General features: G+C 37.8%; 1 pseudogene; it reads left to right on the top strand.

Annotated features, from left to right (window-relative positions):
• The first annotated feature begins 10832 nt into the window (after nucleotides 1-10832).
• Nucleotides 10833-11076, top strand: LOC102154747 (annotated as a pseudogene).
• The last annotated feature ends 10933 nt before the right edge of the window (nucleotides 11077-22009 follow it).

A 22009-nucleotide genomic window follows, 5' to 3' on the forward strand; every position in this document is an offset into this window, starting at 1 on the left:
TGAAAATTATATTTGTCCATCCCATTAGCATAAATATTGGATCTGCTGAAAGCAGGAGCCAATAGGCCTGGGGCTGTTGCAGTTCCAAGGACCAATAAAATGTGGGGGTCATTCCTAGTGCAAAGGTTGGGAAGCTCTGTTCAAGTCGATTGGCATTAGTGACCGTCTATCAAAAAAGAGAGTAAGTACCAATCCAGCCTGTCCCAGGTGCTATGAAAGATGCAAATCCATCATGAAAATGAGGGTGATTCTTAAATAGCTCACAATATCACTGGGGACACTGGAGTGATTACAATCAGAAGAAATAAATGAATGAATGAAAGAGATGAAAACAATCACAGCAAAATACATAGCACAGATCACAGTAAAACCATGTGTTACAGTGCAGGTAACTTATCAGTACTGCTGTCATGATTCAGAGGTGAGTAGTAGAATAGATGGAGAAGAGTGCAGTGAGGTAGGACTTGAGCAAGCAAAACCTGATGAGTCGAATTTGGATAAACAAAGTAGAGGAGGGTTCCCAGTGAGAACAACAGCATTCGTGAAGAATGGCATGACTTGCTTGTGGGTTGAAGAAGAGACATCCTGCCAGATATCTAATGAGGTCATGTTTGTAAAATTGTCCTACTCCTTACAAAGCACCCATAAGTGTCATGTTATTAGGAACATTTTTTATTGTAGTGGATATTGTGGAAATTGAAGTTAACCCAAGAAGAGTTCTCATCTCATCTTTCTCATATACTGGATAATATGAATGAGTTACTTAGACCACTTGGCTCCCTTGGGCACATAGGGTTCTTCAGGGGATTAAATATCCTATCTGGAATGTACTTTCCATGATGTCTGGCCTCCGATGATCCTTAATGCTGTCCAGCACTAGTGCCCTGTTTATACCATTATTGTGTATTTTGTCTTTCACTCTAACAAGCAGGTGTTCTGAGTTTTAAAGACAGAATTGAAAAGAAGGAGTCATTTGAAATCCCTGGATTCTGTTTGCTCTCAAATGTCCTACCTGACTTTATTATCCTTCCCTTCAGGTCAACATGAAGTTAGGGTGAGTCATCTGCAATCAAAACCAACCCAGGGTGTAAGTGCATGCTACAGCTAATCTGCAGCCTAAACAATACCCCAAAACCACATTTTTGAACTTTCTGGCTGATAAGCTTTACTGGAGTTCTTGCCATATGTTCAGCTTCCCGGTCCTCCTCTGGAGATTCTGATCTAGTGGGTCTGGAATCCTGCAGATTATTTTAATGCTAGGGAGGCTTGAGAAAACCAATGCAAGGCCAGCATTATCCTCACTACCCTGAGGAAACAAAAGTTCTGTATAAATTGGAACAGTTTTTCATACAACAAACCTTTAACACGCTTTCGTGAGATTTGTGGAGGAATGGTGATGCTCTCTGTAAAAATTCGCTACTCTGGCATGCAGAATGTAGTGGACTACCTTGACATAGTAAAAATCTACAGAATATAAAGTCTAGCTTTTGTCACAAAGTGCATCCCTTTCCTGTAAAGTTAAATAGGATGAGATATATACAATTTCTATCTGTCAATTGTATCTCAATAAAGATGGGCGAAACTTCTGAAAAGCTAAAATTAAAACTCAAAAAATTTTTAATCAAAATGTACTTTAAATATTTTAGAAGAAGCTCATTTAAGATCCAGAAGTAATACTGATTTTCATGTCTTATTAAACTGGTTTAATATTATTTTACTTCATAGGCTGAGTTTTCTCAAAGTATGATTCACTTGAATGTTTAAATAAATTTTTTATTATTCCTGATTGCAGTGTGAATTCCTCCCCACATCTAGTACCAAGTGAAAGCCTATGCCTTCTGATGAATTAGTAGGGCTTTTGTTATTGGATAATGAGAACAATTTGACACCTGAGTTAGACACAATTATAAAAAAATCAACTTCTAGATATAATCCATATATGTTAGCAACATTAACTGTAAACTTATCAAAACGGGCTGACATCATTTATATCATATGGAAACAATAGCTGAAATACTTATGGAAAAAATCTATGAGATCACTCCTACAAAAAGTGACTTTTTACTCCTGAATTTTGTCACACATGCATCTTTGACCAATTTTCAATGCCTTGACATAATCTAAACAGTTGTTCAATTGTTATACACATCCAAAGACACCAGAGGCCTATGGAATTAAGAGATGGGGAGAAATTTTATCTAATTTACAAGAGATTCAACGCAAGATTTACAAACAAATCCAGAATCTTAGGACTCTTATAGATGGTTCACCATGGCCTACCCTTTAATTTTATGGAGGGCAAAGCTGGAAGGAAGAGATGTTGTGGGATTTGTCTATGGTGTGAATACAAGGAGGAGCTTGGTACCTATGGCAGAAATTCAGGAAAGACAGGGCCCTGGGGAACCTGCTACCTAGAGGAGCTCAAGCCAATGTCTACTGGACCCCCCACTGGGGTCCCAGTAAATAGTTGTTAAGTTGGATTGAATTCAATAACTTTTGTCAAAGCCATTAAAAAGTTTGAGGGAAAAAAAAATGTTTGAGGAAAATACACTGTAAAGTATGAAGCTCACTCTCTAGGAAAAAACATTGCTATAAACATTTCAAAAAGAATCCAGAGAGCAAATGGCAAACTGGTTTTTGTTCTGGAAAGGACAGGGAGGGGGAGGTAGCATCATGCCAACTCAAGCTCTGCAGATGTTGGATAATTTTGGATCTCATTTATTCACAGAGAAAACAAAATGTGGCCTCATTACAGTCAGAAGAGGGTTATTTGAGGCCAGCTGATGTAAACTTAGTAAACATACACACACAGGGGTGCTCACAGAAATATGGACATCTACACCAAAACAAAACCTGAAAACTCTTCCCCTGTCTGTGCCTCAGAGGAGAAGTGGGGGATCCTTGGGCACCCCACAAAGCACTGCCCAACATAGCAGACACAGACACACATGACAGTGGTTGTTATAGAGGCAGGACTGCAGAGCATCACTTGGAATCCTTCCTAGCCAGCATTCTAACTGAAAACATGATTGACAAAAACAACAGCATAAGGCATATATGCACAGGAAATATTACACATGGGGACCCAAGAGGAGGCCTGGTACCATGTGCAGTCAAGTCCCTCTGGGGTGCCTATCAGAGTCCTCATGAGTGGACACAACTACCTTGTCCATGATCATAGTATCCCAGGAGAACTCCATACACCCAGGGCACTGACCTTAGGACCCTCCCAAACAAACATCTGTGCAACTCATCTGTGTGGAACATAGGCAGCAGGGACAAGTATGGATGTGAGTTCTTGCTCTGTTCCTCACTAGCTACATGACTCAAGTTCATTAATATTTTCATTTCCTGATGAAAATAAAGATGCCACCCACCCAGTAGAATTTTGGTGAGGAGTAAAGGATCAGAGGAAAATACAGTGCTGGACACACACTATGAATGGTACAGATGGTGGTCACTGTTATCATTACACAAATTCATGTCCCTCAAGAAATAAACAAGGCCCAGAAAGGGAGATGGCAGAGAAAGGAAAACCATTGGCTTCCTCATCATGCTAGGTACCCCCATTTGCAACTCTGTGCTTACTTACTGGTTTCCTCATTTATCCCCTCCCTACCCCCTGACTTCCCTGAAACCCATGCCTTCTCCGCCATTATATCCCTAACAGATAGTAGAAGTCAAATTAAATACTTGTTGGATTAATGACTTCTTTCTGTCCATACTGACCTTTCTTCCATTGTTGTCCATCCTCTCAAGATAAGTGTTAGAACAAGGGATAAAAAGAGAGAGGGAGAGTGAGCTGAAGAAGTCCAAAGAAAAAAACAAATCTGGCTCCCAGTCTCCTAGAGATAAAGCCTGTAGTGCCACCACATTTCTCCCAGGCCATATCAGTAAGTCCGACATAAAAGCAGGAAGAACAGCAAAAAGGAAGACCCTAAACTACTTATTTTTAAAGAAATGAAGAATTATTCAACATGAGTGTCCCAAATGAAGGACCTGGATGTCAACTGCCACAATTGTGAGGCCAAACTACATGGTTGGATTGTTTTCATTTTCTGCAGAGATCTTTCACTTAGCCTGAGTGTTTAATCTACACATAATGCTATATAGCTTTATCCATTGTATAGGCAAAGAGACAGACTGAAATCGGTTGTGCCTCATCCCAACAAGCATCTGGTAAGTGAAAGAAGACTCAAATCCAGCACTTCCAAATGTAAATTTAGCGCTCCCCACAACACCCTGGCTCCATGGGCACCCCAACCCTGTGGACACTCCAGCCCTATGGGCACCCCAGTGCTGTGGACACCCTGACACCATGGACACCCTGGCCCTGTGGATAATCTAGTGCTGTGGACACCTCAGCCTCATGGGCACCCCAGCCCTGTAGAAACCCCTACCCTGTGAATACCCTGACCCCATGGCCCTAATATCTACAGGTAGTTCCCATGCCTGTCACAGCTCTTAATGTTGTCAGATCCTTGTTGACCACCCTTTCCATCCCTCCTCCTTCTACCTGCTGGCTACCCAGTGTGCCATTGAGGCCAAGAATGGGATAGGGTGTTAATGGGCATTCTTTGAGGTAAGTATCAGATACCAAAGGCCTTATTAAGGGAAGAATTTCAAATTTTGTGAGAAGAGTGGTAGGTGTAGTGGGCTTTCTATCCTTGTTCCTCCTCTTCGTTCATGTTGTTCTCTTCTTATCTCTATAACTAGTTGATTCCCTTTTCCTCAAGAGCATTTTGCCAGCCAAATAACTCAGAACTCAGGGTGGGAGATGCTGATTAGTGCCATGGTGCCTCTGTTTTGATGCCTTGGATCTGCATTTGGGACTGTGCATTTGGATACACAGCCCCTTCCTAAATTCTTTCACCAAAGGAGCCATAAACATGTGTATTATATTTTATGAAAGAAGGGAGGGAGGCAGAAGAGAAGAAAAAAGAAAGAAAGAAAGAAAGAAAGAAAGAAAGAAAGAAAGAAAGAAAGAAAGAAAGAAAACTTTCTAGTCACCTGGGAAAGATTTGTGTTTCACTCTTCCAAAATTCCCAACACATAGTTAAGAATTTGAAAACAAACAAGCTACTATGAAGCAGAACCAGCATCCAAAGGAGAGCAGTCTCCAAGGTGCCCTTGGACACGAAGGCTGTGCGCCTCTCTTGTTTCCTGCTTGGTGTTTTGTGAGGCCTACTACGTGATAGATGCCATCAATGTCTGTTAAGTGGATAAACATCTCCATAAAACTATAGTCTTACACAAATTCTTTCATGAAAAGAGGAAGAAAAATCTCAGACGTGCTTTAAAAATTTCTTGTAGCTAGTTTGTCTTCATCTTACTCTATCTACAGAAGCCAACAAGCACAGTTGGAACAAATAGGTTAATAAAACCAAGCCAGATGGCCAGCCATTAATTTTGCTGCTTCTCTGCAGCCATTACAGATTTATCTTTTAAAGTTCTACACTAATCAGAGTGTAAATTCCCCTGAAGCCATTTGGTGCCTTGGCCAGTAAGCCAAACCATGAATTTCTAAGAATACTGAACCCTCATAAGTCCCTACAGACTTTCCCTCATCCTGTTATTGACCCTGAAAAATCAGCTGTCTTGAAAACACCATTATAAAACATTATACTTTGATGCTATATCCTTTCATTAATTTTTATTTATCTCACTTGAAATATGTGCTCATTAGAATAGATATTCAGTTTACATTTGAACTCTTGGTGAAGGGAAAACTGAGCTTCTGGCCCAAGTGGTGTGGTATATGTCAAATCTTCCTTCGTTCCACCACCATCATCACCAAACACACAAGAATAACCAAGAACATGCAACTGAGAAGGTTAGGAGAATATAACTGAGTAGAGAAGTTGGACAAACATCTTTGTCACTAGAAAAGGAAAAGAAACAGAAAAGGGGAAATTAAGGCTGACCTGCACCTGCTGTTATCCAGCTCTGAGGGTACATAGAAGTGTCTGGGAGGGCACATGTGTTAAGTAGTTAGGGATTAAAGCTAAGCTCTCCATTTGAACTGGGTTGGATCAGACTCCTCTTCCTACAAGGGAAGGACAATAGGAACAAATGTGGTGGGCAATGCGAGCTGCTAATCTAGAAAGGCACAAGGAAGGTGACACTGGCTTACATGTAGGACCTGAGTCTCAGCAACTCAAGGCTATTTTATAACTAGGTCAGGAACACCTGAAGCAGCAGGACAACATTTGGTTCTAGATTCTGAGCTGCAGGAAAACAAGGCAGAAGCATGCACAAAATGACTAGCTAAGGCAGGTGGAAAGAGGGAAGGACTGTGAAGGGAATGGACAGGAGGGAGAGAAAGTGACTAGATGAGCCTGCAAATCTAAAGTGAGAAACACCGATGCTAAGAGTGACACACCACAGATCAACAACTTGGAAATGAAATGACCCCAGAGGAAATAAAAATCACTCTAAAACATGAAACATGGCTTTAAAATAAAGTTATGTTTGATACTCATAGGTTAAAGTAAAAAATAACAACTATTTAAAAAGTGAGAGATTCTTAAACAACATGGAGAGTAATAGCATTAAAAAGAATCTATTTAAATCCCTAGAAATTAAAGCAAAATAGTTTGTGAATTAGAAAATACCCAGTTAGGGGTGCCTGAGTGGCTCAGTTGATTAAGCACCTGCCTTCAGCTCAGGTCATGTTCCCAGGGTCCTTGGACTGAGCCCCACATAGGGCTCTCTACTCATCAGGGAGCCTACTTCTCTCTCTCCATTGCTTGCTTCTCCCCTTGCTTTGCTCTCTCTCTGTGTCAAGTAGATAAATAAAATATCTTTTTAAAAAAGAAAGAAAATAACCAGTTTAAAAAAGACACTTAGGCAACACATTTTAAAAATTAAAGAATTAAAGAATATTTTTGAAATGTATCTATTATGCAGAAGACAGATAAGACATTTGAAATATGAAAACGACACAGAAGATCTCTACACACATCATGCATGACATAAAGGTAAAATGTAAGTGGTATTAAGAGAATCATCCGGGATCCCTGGGTGGCGGTTTGGTGCCTGCCTTTGGCCCAGGGCGCGATCCTAGAGACCCAGGATCGAATCCCACGTCTGGCTCCCGGTGCATGGAGCCTGCTTCTCCCTCTGCCTGTGTCTCTGCCTCTCTCTCTGTGTGTGTGACTATCATAAATCAATAAAAATTTAAAAAAATATATTGAATTTAAAAAAATAAAATAAATAAATAAAAATAAAGTAAAAAATAAAAAATAAAAAAAGAGAATCTTCAAAAATGCCAGACTAAAAGTACTGATTACCTACAGAGAAACCAGCAATTAGTTGAAAAGTTAATATTTCATCAATGACAATGAATGACAACTGATGCCAGAAGACAATAATATCTTCAGGAACTAAGGGGAAAGTATAACATCAGATTAAAAAATTATCATTCTAAAGTAACAGGAAAGAAAAGACATTTTCAGAGAGTGAAAATAAGAGTTTATTACCACTCCTGAAGTAATAATAGTAATAATATTTGCATAATAGTCCAAAACTATTAAAGTACACATGTAAAAAGCAGAGAAGTAAACCTGGTACTTGAGAAATCATGATTAGCATAGAAATTGATGAAATACAGTGATTAATTTCATCCACTATAGAGCATAGACAAAATCAGAATGATAAATTACTGACAGCAATTAACAATCAAAATGAAATGAAATAATTACAGAAGTGGTGGAGGGAATGGTAAAGCAACCCAATGTTCTTTTATTTTTGAGGAAAACAAAACAAATAAGAATACATTTAGATTTTGTTGGAAATTTTCATATCTGTGTACATGTCTTAAAAAGTTAACACAACTGTTGAAGAAATAGAAATGTAATCTGTAGATTGCAGACCAGAAGAAAGACATGAGGCAAAAACAAAACCACCAGATCAACCCAGCAAAAGACAGAAACAGCAGAAGAATATAAAAAGCTAAGTAGACAGACAACATGAAAATAAGGAGATAATATTCATAACAGAATGGTCTGAATGTGGACCCCTCCAAAGTATAGCCCACTACAAAGATGGACATGCGTAGTTGTTTGGAAGATGATTCCAGCAAGTGTATGTAAGTAAGGAAATATAAGAAAGCCATTAAAGGTATGCTGGTGAGCTGGTGGGTGTTTGGGAGCTTGGGGTTCAGTCAAAGTGGGGACCCTCTCAAACTGTGAGAACCTAGAGGCAGAATCTCCCATTGTGTAGTGGAAGCACTGAGCCACCACCCCACTGACCACAGTTGCCTCCCTGTGGCTTGACTTCCCATCATTTCAGCACTGAACTTGTCTCTGGCAGAGCAAGTGCCTACAGCACCTAAGAAGGTCTACAAGGAAAGACAAAGGAGGACACAGACATGTGAGCTGAGGACATCAGCCTCCAGGGACGTGCCTCAGCTCAGGAGCATTCAGGATGGTGGAGGTGATGTTGGAAGTGGCAGCAACAGCACCTGCCACAACATGTAAGAGAACTGAAATCATCCACTTGAGAGATGATCAGATTGGTTTGAAAAAATACCCACATGCTGCTTACCCCTAATAAAATTAAACAGAAAGTTTCCAAATATGGGGCATGAAACAATATACTGAAGAAAAATCTTTATACTTGTGCCTAAGAACAAGCACAAAAGTGCTTGCTGGGGCAGATGGCAACAAATAGAACACCCTTATGTTCATCAAAAGGAGAAGAGCTAAATGGATTATAGTCACATAAGAAACACTTCATGACTTCTATACCTCCAGGATAAAAGTCAAATGGGAAAATCCTGTGGAAACACTGTGCCACTCTAATCTAGTTAATAACAGAAGGCCTTAGCAACACTGTACATGTATACAGATAATTTATATTTCAGTTTATTGTCTTCTCATGTAGTTCAACATTTTTTAACTCTTAATATTGCCATATATTTATGATTGAGTAGATTAATCATGAGCTTTCCCTTAAATGATTTGCCATCAAAAGTTTTTCAATAAGGAACAAAGATACGTCCTCTTTAAAAAGTCATATGCCCAAAGAGGTTCACTGGTTTCACTAACTAGTTAAAACTTAAGTGTTTGGCATAAGTAAATAGTTGCAAATTTTCGAAGGATGGAGGCATTAAAAATAAAGATATAAAAAAAATAAATAAATAAAGTTATAGGGAAAAAGCTTATGAAATAGTATGCACAAATGATTCTAATGATGGTATGAGAGAAAGGGAGGGAGGGAAATAAAACAGAAAAGTAAAGTAGAGAAAGCAAATGAAAAAATTCAAGAAACAATGGTGATAACAGAAAATGATGAAGTCAGTTAACCTAAAATGAAATACTTAGTTTTAAATATAACAGAAGATATGCAAGATTTCTATGCTGAAAACAGCAAAACAGAGGGAAAATATGGGGAAAATACTGAATAAGTGGAGAGGTACATGGTACTCATTAATTAGAAGGTTCCATATTGACAATTTCCCTAAAATTGTTCTATAGATCCAGTGCAATCCTACTCAAAATCTCAGAAGAAATTTTTGTTGAAATTGATTAGTTGATTATAAAACATACGAAAAGGCAAAGAAAGTAGAATAATTTTTTAAAAAGTAGAATAAAAGAAGAAGAACAAAGTTTAAGGACTCAGCACGACCTAAATTTAAGCCTTTTTATAAAACTCTAGTGATCAGGATAATTTAGTATTGACGAAAAAGATAGACACATAAATCAATTCAACAAAATAGGGAGCATACAAATGGATTCACATGTAAATGATCAAATTATTTCCAACAAAGTTGCAAAGGTAACTTAATAAGGGAAAGACTAGTTTTCTCAACGAATAGTGTTGGAACCATTGGATATCTGTGAATAAATAAACAAATAAATAAATAAAAATGCCCAGACCTTGCACCATTTACAAACACTAACCCATAACCTAAATCTAAAACTATCACATTTCTACTAGGAAACACAGGAAAACTACCAGTGACCTTGATTTAGGCAAAGGTTTCTTAAACACCAAAAACATGAGCCATTAATGAAAAAATAAAAATCAATTAATTGAACTTCATCAGAAATAAAAACCCTTTTTCACTGAAAGACTCCATTAATAAAATTTAAAAAGCAAGCTGCCGACCAGAAGAAAATACTTATGAAGAGTATATTTGGTAATGAATTTGTGTATAAAAGATATAAAGAGCTCTCAAAACTAAATATTAATAAATCACCTTATTAAAAATGGGAGAGGGGGAAAAATAAAAAATAAAAAAATAAAAATGGGAGGAGGATTTATACAGATACTTAAACAAGGAAATATATGTACGGAAAATAAGCACATGAAAACATGTTTCAAAAAAAAAGAAAGAAAACATGTTTCATCATCATTAGTCAGTAGAAAAAAAACAAAGTAAAGCCACAGTGAGATAAAACACTACATGCTTATTAGAAGAGTTAAACTTCAAACAACACCAACAAATTGTTAATTGTTAATACCAAGCAGGGATGTAGAGTGACTGGAATACTCATACAAAGCCAGTGACAATGCAAAAGTTGCAACCACTTTGGAAAACAGTTTGGCAATTTCTTATAAAGTGAGACACACACTTACCATATGACCCAAAGATCGCACAACTAGGTATTCATGCAAGTGAAATGAAAACTGAGTTTCACAACAAATGAATGTTTACAGTGGATTCATTCACAATGATCAAAACTGGAAATGACCCAAATGGCCTTCAGCTGGTGAGTAGATAAGCAAACTGGTACAATCACAACATGGGATACCTCACAACAATTTAAAAAATTAATTACTGATACATGCAATCTTATAGGTGAGTCTCAAATGCATGAGGCTAAATGAAAGAAAGAAGATTTCCTGGCAACCATGGTGCACTGTGGTTGAAGATGCTGCCTGGGATTAGCCATGTGCTTGCTCATCCCTGTAGTAGCCACTGTGCAATAGATCCATGGGTTCACTAACAGGATCAAGGCAAAAAGACTTGTCCATTATTCACATCAGTGGAGTTTGATGGGAAGAGATAGGTGTATCTCTAGAGTTAATCATTACTATGTGTCAAAGGGTTTGGAGACTATCCATTAAGAAAACATTCTACTATTTATTAAAAATAACTGGGTTAGGCTCATCTACTCCTGCTAGAAGGTTATGCAGTGTATCATGTATGTATGCATGTATGTATGTGGTATACAGTGTGTATTAATGAGGAGCTTTACAAAAACAATGAAAAAGTTAAAAGAAAAAAAGAAAGAAGACTCAAAAGACTAATGCTTTATGAATCATTTTATATGATATATAAGGAAAAACTAGGAGAAGAAAACAGATTTGGATTGTCAGAGGTGAGGCTGGGTGGAGGATTGGCTGCAAACTGGCATCAAACAGCTTTTTGGGTTCATGGGACTAGCTGGGATCTTAATCGTGTTGGTGGCTACATGACTATAAAAGCTGACGGACAGAATCATACATTAAAGAGGGTGACTCTTACTTTTCATAAACTGTCTCAATCACTGATGTAATCAAATCAAGAAAAGTAATTGAGAGTTTTCTTTTAATCCCTGTACCCAAAAGAATATACCTTCTCACATCTGAGTGTCGATGCATAAAGAAACATGAAAAGTGCCCTTAATTCATCGCTAGGGACAGAGTTTGGAGACAGAAAATTTCAGGTGTGAAAAGGCTCATTTCCATGGAAAGGCCAAGAGAAGCAGACCCTGAAGGCACAGGTGGAGAGGCTGGAAAGAAGCACTCCTTCTGTGGTACAACAAAGGAAAGATATAAAGATTAGAAGACCTCATTAGGGTACCCTGTGTTTTGAAACCATTGCTGGAGAATCTGTAATGATAGGAACAAAGGTTCTACAGTCAACTGAGGAAAGGAAGAGAATTAAAAACATTCCAAAACATATGTGCTGGTCCTTTAAATAAGAAGCTTAAGTCAATTCAATTCAATAAATATTGTAGCCTGTGGGCTGGCCCCTGGGAGCCAGCTCTGGAGAATACCATTTCTACAGCACAGTCCTTTCAGGGGGATTGTCCAGTTAAATAAAAGCACTCAAGAGAAGGACATGCTTTGGCGGCCTGCCTCATCCTCTCTCTGCTCCCTGGGACTCCCCGGGGAAGTTGCCACCCTTACCAGATGAGTGAGTGGGAGATCCACAGGGCTCTTGGGTGCCTATGACTGGCACACACTAGCAGGAGCCAACATTCTTCCTCTGAACTTCCTTTTTTTTTTAAAAAAAAGATTTTGTTTATTTATTCATTAGAGGCACAGAGAGAGAGAGAGAGGCAGAGACATAGGCAGAGGGAGAAGCAGGCTCCATGCAGGGAGTAAGACATGGGACTCCAGGGGTCTCCAGGATCACATCCCGGGCTGAAGGCAGCACTAAACCGCTGATCCACCTGGGCTGCCCTGAACTTCCTATTTAAATTGGCTTGAACTACATTCATTCCTTAGAAGCTGGAAGGGAGCATATGTCAAATATTAGCTATGAAGGAGATACAAGTGCGGAGGCCGAGAAAATTAAGGCCATTCCACCTTAAGTTCAGCGTTAGCACAAGTACAGCCATCCCAGGCCCCTGTGAATAAGAGCTGAAATTTACATTACTTCAGTTACAGGGGAAAAAAACAGTTTACAGCTTAACACCCTAGAAAGCTCCATATTAGAATGAGAACAGAGCTCAAGCCAGTGGCAGGAACCCCCATATTAAAATGAGAACAGAGAATTCTTGCCCTTGAAAGCCCCATATCAGAATGTAAACAGAACTTGAGAAATTCCTCGACCCCTCCTGGAGGTCCCCTAGACCAGCCCATAAAACTAAGCAGGAACCCACCTCGGGAGTCCAAATCCCTGCTCCTCTGTGCTGTGCTGTGTCGGGTATACTTGGACCCAAGCTTGAGTTTGTAAATAAACCCTCGTGTGTTTGCATCAGTGTTGGCTCCTTGGTGGTTTCTTGGATACGTAATCTTGGGCACAACAACAAGGATGCCTCAAAATGATGTTGGATTCTTGAAAATCTCAGCAAATGTGAAAGGAAGCCCAGGGAAGGTAGTTTGTGAAGACAAGCAGGTGCTGCTTTAAAGATCTCCACACACCCCCATCCCCACGCCTGCCATCAGCCTTATCCTCTGGTGATCAGAACTTCCTCACATTCATTTAGTACATGTCTTAAAATCCCACAGACACACTGAAGGCCCAAGCACAGAAATAGAATGATCTGTTAAGGTCTAGTTGAATAATCATGGATAAAAAGTAAGGAAAAAGACCCAACATTTTACACTGAACTTTTTAATAAGGCTAAAATCTCTCAGTCTATGCATAGAAACTGGCAATTCTATATATAATGGATGGTTTTTGCCACCAAAAGTCTATTAATGTTAATGAGAAAGCAAAAGCATATCTTTGCAAAATAAGTTTGAAAAGGAATCGCTTACTAAAATATTCACAAAACAGCATGGTTATATAAAACTGAAGAATATTAAAGAATTTAAAAATCTACATTACAAATGAAAATGGGAAAGGCACTTTATAACCCACACAGGTACTGAATCCTAGCAAAGTGAGAAAATGAAGCAAGAGAACAGAAATCGTAGCAGTAAATATTCATTGTAAGCTGGAAACTTGAGAAATTGTCTGTATTGCTATAGTCTAAGCCACCTTTTTCCTTTTTGTCCTTATTTCCATTTAGATGAACAAAAAGAAACTGTGGAAGACAATCAAACTGGATCACTTTAAACACTGGATAATGAGATGAGTGTCAAGTTCATGGAGGGCTGACCTGGTTGGAAAATATAGACTAAGGGAAGCTTGCGTCAAGGTCCAGTTCAATAGCTCCTACTGATTTTTTCCACAGGGAAACTAACAAATATTCTTACAAATGTTTGTCATTGTATAAACCCTGAGATGAGAGGTTTCTGATTCATAATTACCAAAAATGAAAAGAACTCAAATATTTTGCAACTGGTGAATGGACAAGCACATTTTGGTATACTCATACAATGGGATACCACACAACAGTAAAAATGAACGAACTGATACTTGCATATAAGTGGGAATGTATCCTATTTCATATAAGTAATTCCATCGTTTACCCATCTCTGCCAAAACAAGGATTGATGTCTCCTGGTGAATAAGAAAAATAGCAATGACAAAGGAACATGGCTCATTTCAATCCAATGCTTTCTATGTGCTGAGTGTTCTTCTAAATGCCTTACATATACTCACTCACCTGTTGCAAAGTCTCCATAAAGTAGGTCATGTGATTATCTTCTTTTTTAGATGAGAAAAATCTAAGAAAAGAAAGGTCATTGACTTGCTCAAGGCCACATGGCCAATAAGGTGCACAGCCAGGATTCAAGCCCCTACTGACATCATCTAAACTCCCTGTTGACTGGAACTACCTGCTTCTTATAAGTTCTTGGCTTTTATTGAAATTCCTGTTTTCCTTGATAGTACCAAAATTCCTTGCTAAATGCTAAATCATGTCTTAACAGACAGATATAATATCCTCTAGGTGGAACAGAAAAATGTATGCCAAGGATGTGAGTGCTTCTGGGTTTGCATAAATTACAATTTATTACATATTGTCATTACGGTTTTTGTTTACTTGAGAAATACTAGCTTCCCTTTATAGCATATCTGACATTTTTTCCATATGAATATTCCATTGTGCCTCAAATCACCCAATAAATAGACATTGTGATTGAAGTAAAAGGTGGAGATTGGCCTGTAACTGTGTTTCATTCTCAGTTTCAAGTAGAATTTTTAATGAAACTGAGGAAAAGAAATGGCAGGTGTCTCAAAACAGCAGATGCCATATATTGTCCCATAGAGCTAGTAGTGAGGCCAATTGGGGGACCTGTGCCCATGTACCCACGTTCCAGCTCCTTTGAGCCCAAGAGCAGGGGAGGAAGAGCCACCTTCAAACTCTCACAAAGTGCTTTATAGCTCTTTGTATAGTTGCGTCTATCTGTCCCCAAGCACAGAAGGCAAGTGTAAGAGGAATTACTTTAGTAAGAGAAAATTGCAATACAATTTGAGGATTCATTTCAAGGTATTGGGTTTTTTGTTCTTACTAAAACATACTGTTTTTACATTAAATGATAATGATACAGAAGCAACAGAGACTGGAGAATGAAAAAAGTTTACAGGCTCGAAAATCAAGAAAGAGGCTGATTTTAGTGTGTCTTTAAGATTACATTCCTAGATTCATGAAATGAAAGAACTAAAAGAGGTATTTTCATGGAACTCAACCCTTATCTTGCAGATGACAGGCTGAGTCCCAGGGAATTCACTTAGTTGCAAATTGTCACACCAAAAGTTATTTTTTGAGCAATCTCCATTGGAATACAACTCAGACACTCCAAAAATACTATCTGCAGATAAATATTTTGCAAATAAATATATAGGAGGTGAAAGGGGAGGAATGTAGTATAAAAATGGGAGTTAATTCAACTGCAGCAAAGAACTAAGTCTGGAGAGTTGGACAAGTCAAAGTACAAAGACTGAATCTGCTTGTTGCCCAGCCTACCAGGATATATGGAGGCAGCGTGGAAGAAGAAAAAGATGTGGTGTGGTTTAAAGCCAGCTGTGTGCATCTGGGTAAATCCCTAATCCCCCTTGAAAACCAATGGCCTCTATCAAATGAGCCTACTAGTAATGCTGTCTTCTTTGCCTGTATTGCAAGTTATTGCATGGATCCAGTGACATAATCTATGAGACTTCTCTTTTTAAAACTACCACTGGACAAATGGTAGTTCTTAGTACTGGAATTTTGTCAATCAGTGTGCAGGGAGGACAAATCAGGGAGATGGCATTCCTCCTGATTTATATTGTGAGGGTTGAGCATAGTGTGGCAGTAAGGCAAAACAAAGGCTACATATTTGAGGGAAGGAGCTTTTTTTCCTTCTGCTTCTTCTTCTCCTCTGTCTCCTTCCCCTTCTTCTTTTTCTTTTGAAGGGTGGCCCTGAGGAAAAAGAATTCAGTTGTCATATGCCTGATCCTTGAACATTAGCATCAGTGGAGAGAACACTGGCTCACTTTTAGCATGAACTTTCCCCTTTTCAACCCTACCCCTGATCCCATTCCATACCTCCCCACCATGGAAACCACTGCCATTTGCTACATGTCTTTGCACTTTGCTTGCCGTGAATGAATCTCCATGCGTTCATCCATATATGGTATTCTTGGTAGTGTGAGTTTTAATTTATTTGCATGCTCATTATGCAATAAATCTCATCTACGCATTGCTCTTTTCACAGCAACATTTATTTTTGCTGCCATGTATGCAAGGATATACTTTCTCCTTCTGTTTTCATTGCATTCCATCCTCTACACACATTATTTACCCATTCTCCTACTGTTGAACTCCTGGGTTGCTTCTGATTCTTTACTATAATGTCCATATCTCTGTGGATATCTGGGCAGATTTCTTGGAGAATATAAAAAGAATAGTAGAGTTGCTGAGTTGTACGATATCTATATACTCAGTCTCATTAGACACTACCAGATTTTTTCAAAGCAATGGCTAGGATAGTGTTTACTTCTAGCAGATGAGCAGGAGAGCTCCCATTTTTGCCACACCCCATCAGCACTTCTTTGGAAATTATTTCCTTTATTCATTTTGTACATTAAAAAGATTGTTCCTTCTTTTTTTATTCTTTGATCGATTTTACCAGAGCTTTGTCTATGTTAAATCCTTTCAAAGAACCAGCTTTTGATTCTGTTGTTCAGCTCAACTATTTTTTGTTTGTTTTTGCTGTTCTTTGTCTTTTGCCTTTAATTTATTTAGTGCTGAGAGATTTATGGTACAGCTTGCCTTATGATATTGATTTGCCAAGTTAAAATAGGATGTGTTAAATCTAACTATAATTGTATAGTTATCTGTTTCTCCCTATGATTGCATCTGATTTTATATTTGCTAAGGCCATATTATTAGGTTTCAATAGATTCAGGATTTTTATCTTCTAGGTTCTTTATATCAAGGGAAAACAAATATTAGTTTTAAATAGTTCCTTAACTCTATTGCAAAAAAATCTCATCTTTCCTTCATATTGGGATCCCACCTTTCCTTCTTTCCTTAAAAATCTTACCATTGTCTGATGTAATTGCTACACTGGCTTACTTTTAATTCTAATGTATGTTTCTGCATTCATTTATTTTTAATCTTCTTATATTCTTTTTTTTAGTCTCATGTGTCTCTATATAAAAATAAACTGAGATTGCTTATAAATATAAACTGAAATCTTTTTCAAAATTCAACCTACACACCTTTGGAACAGACTATTTAGCCCACTTATGTCTTTTGTAATTATGGTTTTAATAGGACTTATTTTCACCATCTTAATTTATGTTTTCCATTTACCATCCTTAATTTTGTTTCTTATCTTCTCTTACTTTCCTTTTGATATATAAATTTATCTTACTTGTTTAAAACTCATTCATTATTCTGGTGGTTACTCTTAAATAATGGAAACCATACTTAGTTATTTTCCCATACAAATGTTTAAAGATCATCAAAGTTTACACCTTCTCATACAAGATAAGAACTCTGACATGCACTCATTCTCCTCCAGATGGCCTGTCTCGGCTACTCTTCACTAACACACTGGTATTAACTAAAATTTAGCTGCATATGATTAAATGTTGCCAATATTCTCCTTCACCCCTCTAAGGATAGTCATTATGCTTCCTTTAAATTTATGTTCTTGGGCAGCCCTGGTGGTGCAGCGGTTCAGCGCCGCCTGCAGCTGGGGGTATGATCCTGGAGATGCCAGATCGAGTCCCACATTGGGCTCCCTGCATGGAGCCTGCCTGTGTCTCTGCTTCTCTCTCTCTCTCTCTCTCTCTCTCTCTCTGAATAAATACATTTTAAAAATAAATAAATAAATAAATAAATAAACAAATAAATAAATAAATAAATAAATAAATTTATGTTCTTGGGTTGCCTGGGTGACTCAGTCAGTTAATCATCTGCCTTTGGCTCAGGTTGTGGTTCTAGAGTCCTAGGATTGAGCCCCACATGAGGCTCCCTGCTCCATGGGAAACCTGCTTCTTTCTCTCCTTCTGATCAGGAGAGATCCCCCACCCACTACACACTTTGCTCTCTATCTCCCTCTCACTCTGCACTCTGTCTCAAATAAATAAATAAAATCTTTTAAAAAATTAAAAAGTTATGATCTTAGTGTTTAACTAGTTTTTGTTTTATCTATTAAATGTTGTTTCAATGGTTGCCTGTTTGACATTTGTCTCATAATTTTCCCTGTGAGCTCGTCTTTATTCCTTGGGATGGTCCACTATTTCAGCTAGTGCTATCGACTTGGGGGGAAGGCCAAGCACCTTGGCCCTCTTGGTGAGCTTGAGAAATAGGAGGAGTATTCCTCAAAACAGAGAATCACTCATAAATCTGACCCCATAGAGGTATCTTCTAGTCCCATTGTTCTCCACTCAAACATTTTTCTGTCCAAGAGCAGCCACTCTCTGTTGTCATTTTTCAGGATGCCTTGTAGGACAAAGTTGGAATGCAGTATACACATAAAGGCAATCTGCCACCTCCACTCACTGCTTTTTGTTCCCTATACCTCCCAGATCACCACTTGAATATTACTCTTTCCCTCGGCTGGCATTATGTTTTCAAAACCGACCACCGCAATAGTGCACAATCTGTCTTCTGGAAAGTAGATGGAAATTCTTGGGTGAGTAGACAAGGGCTTGTCTGTCAGGGGTTTACCCACATAGCAATGGGACATCTGCTAAATTGCCAAGCTAAAAGTGACTAGACCAAATTTTACCTACCTGGATTACAATTCCAATCTCACACTCATCTAGACTCATGTGGGAAATAGAGAAAGGGGCTCATCCCCCATATGTGAGTTCTCTGGCAATATATCCTGTTCCCACAACTATTTCTTCTTGCATGAGAGAACAGATACCTTCCACCTTCCCAGATTTCTCATAGTTATTATTATTGCTATTATTATAAGAACACTTAAAAATATCTACCCTCTTAAAAATTTTTTAAGTGCACAATGGAGTGTTGTTAACTATAGGTTCAGTGTTGTACACCAGATCTCTAGATCATATTGATCTTGCAAAATAGAAACTTTATTTATTTATTTATTTATTTATTTATTTATTTATTTATTTGCAACTCCTTATTTCCCCTCCTTGGCAACCACCATTCTACTATCTGTTTCTATGAATCTGACTATTTTAGATACCTCATTTAAATGGAATGATGCAGAATTTGTCCTGTAACTGACTTACTTTACTTAGCACAATGTCCTCAAAGTTCATCTATATTGTCGTATAAGGCAGAGCATCTTTCTTATAATATTCCAATGTATGTATATATCACATTTTCTTCATCCATTCATCCAGTGGATACTTAGGTTGTTTCCATATCTTGAGTGTTGTATATGAGCATGGGAGTATAGATACATTTTCAAGATCTGACTTCAACTTTCAGGTGTATACCTAGGAGTGAGATTGATGTATCATATGGTAATTCTATTTTAAATTTTCTTAAGAGTTGCCATACCATTTTTCATAGGGCTACACCACTTTATAGTCTCACCAACAATGTACAAAGCCTTCAATTTCTCCACATCATAACCAACTTTTTTAATAATAACCATCCTAACAAGTGTGAAGTGATATCTGATTGTGGTTTGGATTTGCATTTCCTGATTATTAGCAACATTAAGCATCTTTGATGTACCTTTCGGACATTTGTAGCAATTTGGAGAAATATACCTTCAAGTCCTTTCCCTAATTTTTAATTGAATTTATTTTTTGCTTTTGAGTTGTAATAGTTAATTATATATTTTGGATATTAATTCCTTATCAGATACATGATATCTGGTGGTTTGCAAATATTTTCTCCAGTTGTGTAGATTGCCTTTTCACTCTACTGATAGTTTCCATTGCTGTGTGAAGCTTTTTGGTTTGATGTAGTCCTATTTGTCTTTGTTTGCTTTTGTTGCTATGCTTTTGCTGTTATTTTTTTTTTTTTTTTGCTTTTGCTGTTATATCCATGAAATCATTGCCAAGAACAGTATCATGAAGCTTTTCCTCTATGTTTTCTTCTGAGTGTTACAGTTCCAGTTCTTATATTTAAATATTTAAATATATAATTGTTTAAATCTTTAACTTTGAGTTAATTTTTACACATGGTATATGATAAAGGTCCAATTTATTTATTTTGCAATTGGATATCCAGTTTTCCCAAGCCCATTTAATGAGGAGATCGTGTTTCATTTTCTCACCTGTGATTTCTTTTTTTTTTTTTCACCTGTGATTTCTGTTCTTTCAACCTATTTCTCTTCTTGTGGCTCCTAAGATGGGTGTCTGAAAGGAAGCCCACAATCTATGCCTGGTTGACTGTCTTTTTCCACAGTCAATATAAAGAATCTCCTGGAAAAGTAAGCAAATATTGATTTTCATGACCCCCCAAAAAATTAGTGCTGGTGATTTAATACCCATAGACTTAAGCCATAGAACTACTGACTTGATTTGTTTAAGCATAAATATATCCACCTACTAAATTGCCAAAGATGTCTGTTTGCTCCCCAAGTGCAGCAAGCACCTGTGTGGGTATCCCAGTATGAATGACTGCCTCAGCATTTGTCCCCAGGACATCTGTATGGGCTGGGTTTCATCATGCAGAGTGAGAACATAAACATTACAGTCTGCTAGGTTTGAGAAAATGTGCTTCATCCTATTGTTAAAAAATGAAATTCAACTGAGTAAATTTTAAAGATCTTACAGCTTTACTCAACAATTCATGAATTTGGGAGTAACCAAGCCAGTAGATAGAAACGAGTTTAAGGGGCTGTACAAAATGAAAGACTTTTATAGGAAAAAGGGGGCAGAAACAAGGAAGTTATACTAGACCAAAAAAGTCAGTTTTTACAAGAAAATCATTTTCCTTTAGGGGATAACAGAGTCTATTAGAAGGTTACCGAAATTGTGCTGATTAAGTGATTCCTGATCTACTGGCTTAAGATTTCCTTTCTGGGAGAGGAGAAATTCTAATTAGGTTAAATTTCAGTGTGATGACATGAGGCTTAGCACAAGTGACTCCATTTGGGGCTTGTTTTGTTTTTAACACTATCAAGTTTTGAAATACATAACTGTCACATTCTATCATCAACAGTTTTATTTCTCTCCTCAAATCTTCTTTAAAAATGAAAGGAGGGCAGCCCTGGTGGCACAGCAGTTTAGTGCCACCTGCAGCCCAGGGCGTGATCCTGGAGACCCTGGATCAAGTCCCACGTCAGGCTCTCTGTATGATGACTGCTTCTCTTCCCTCTGCCTGTGTCTCTGCCTCTCTCTCTCTCTCTCTCTCTCTCTCTCTCTCTCTATGAATAAATAAAAAAACTTAAATAAAAATGAAAGGAAAAAAATATAAAGAATCAAAGTCCTGAAACATCAAAGAGTACACTAAGGGACAAGCCATGCCTGGAGGTCTTCTGCCCTTCATGCCCTCTGGGAATTGTGTTTGATTTCTGGGTGGGTTTTGGGGCTTTCCTTAATCTTGGGCATGGCCTTAGTCACTTCTTACTCTACAGTTGTTACAATTACTTGCAGCACAAATATTATAGTGGTGACATTAATGAGGTAACTTGTATAGCTATGAATATAGCAGAGATAGAAGTCTGTATCTTTTTCACTACTGTGTCAAAAAACAAAAATTTTTCACATGTATGACTCCTTAGACTTCATAGTTACCTTTTTCATACTTATTTAATATTCTATCAAGTTAAGGTACTCTATTTCATTTTCTACTCCACGTTTTTTGTATATATTTTGTTTGTACAATTTGGATAGCATTTCAAAGATTACTTCTTAAAAAGAGATCATTTTTTTTTCTCTCTCCTTGGATTAATCCCTGAGGCAGGTTTTGGCTAAACTACACAGTTTTCTTCCATAGATTTTACCAATTTCCTGCCAGTGGCCATGTATAGGGAATAAGGTCACTAGTATTTCATTTAAATTAGTCATTACTCATTTATAACTTTT

Source organism: Canis lupus, chromosome 34 (genome assembly GCF_011100685.1).
Source record: "Canis lupus familiaris isolate Mischka breed German Shepherd chromosome 34, alternate assembly UU_Cfam_GSD_1.0, whole genome shotgun sequence".
In the NCBI taxonomy this organism is placed as follows: Eukaryota; Metazoa; Chordata; class Mammalia; order Carnivora; family Canidae; genus Canis; species Canis lupus.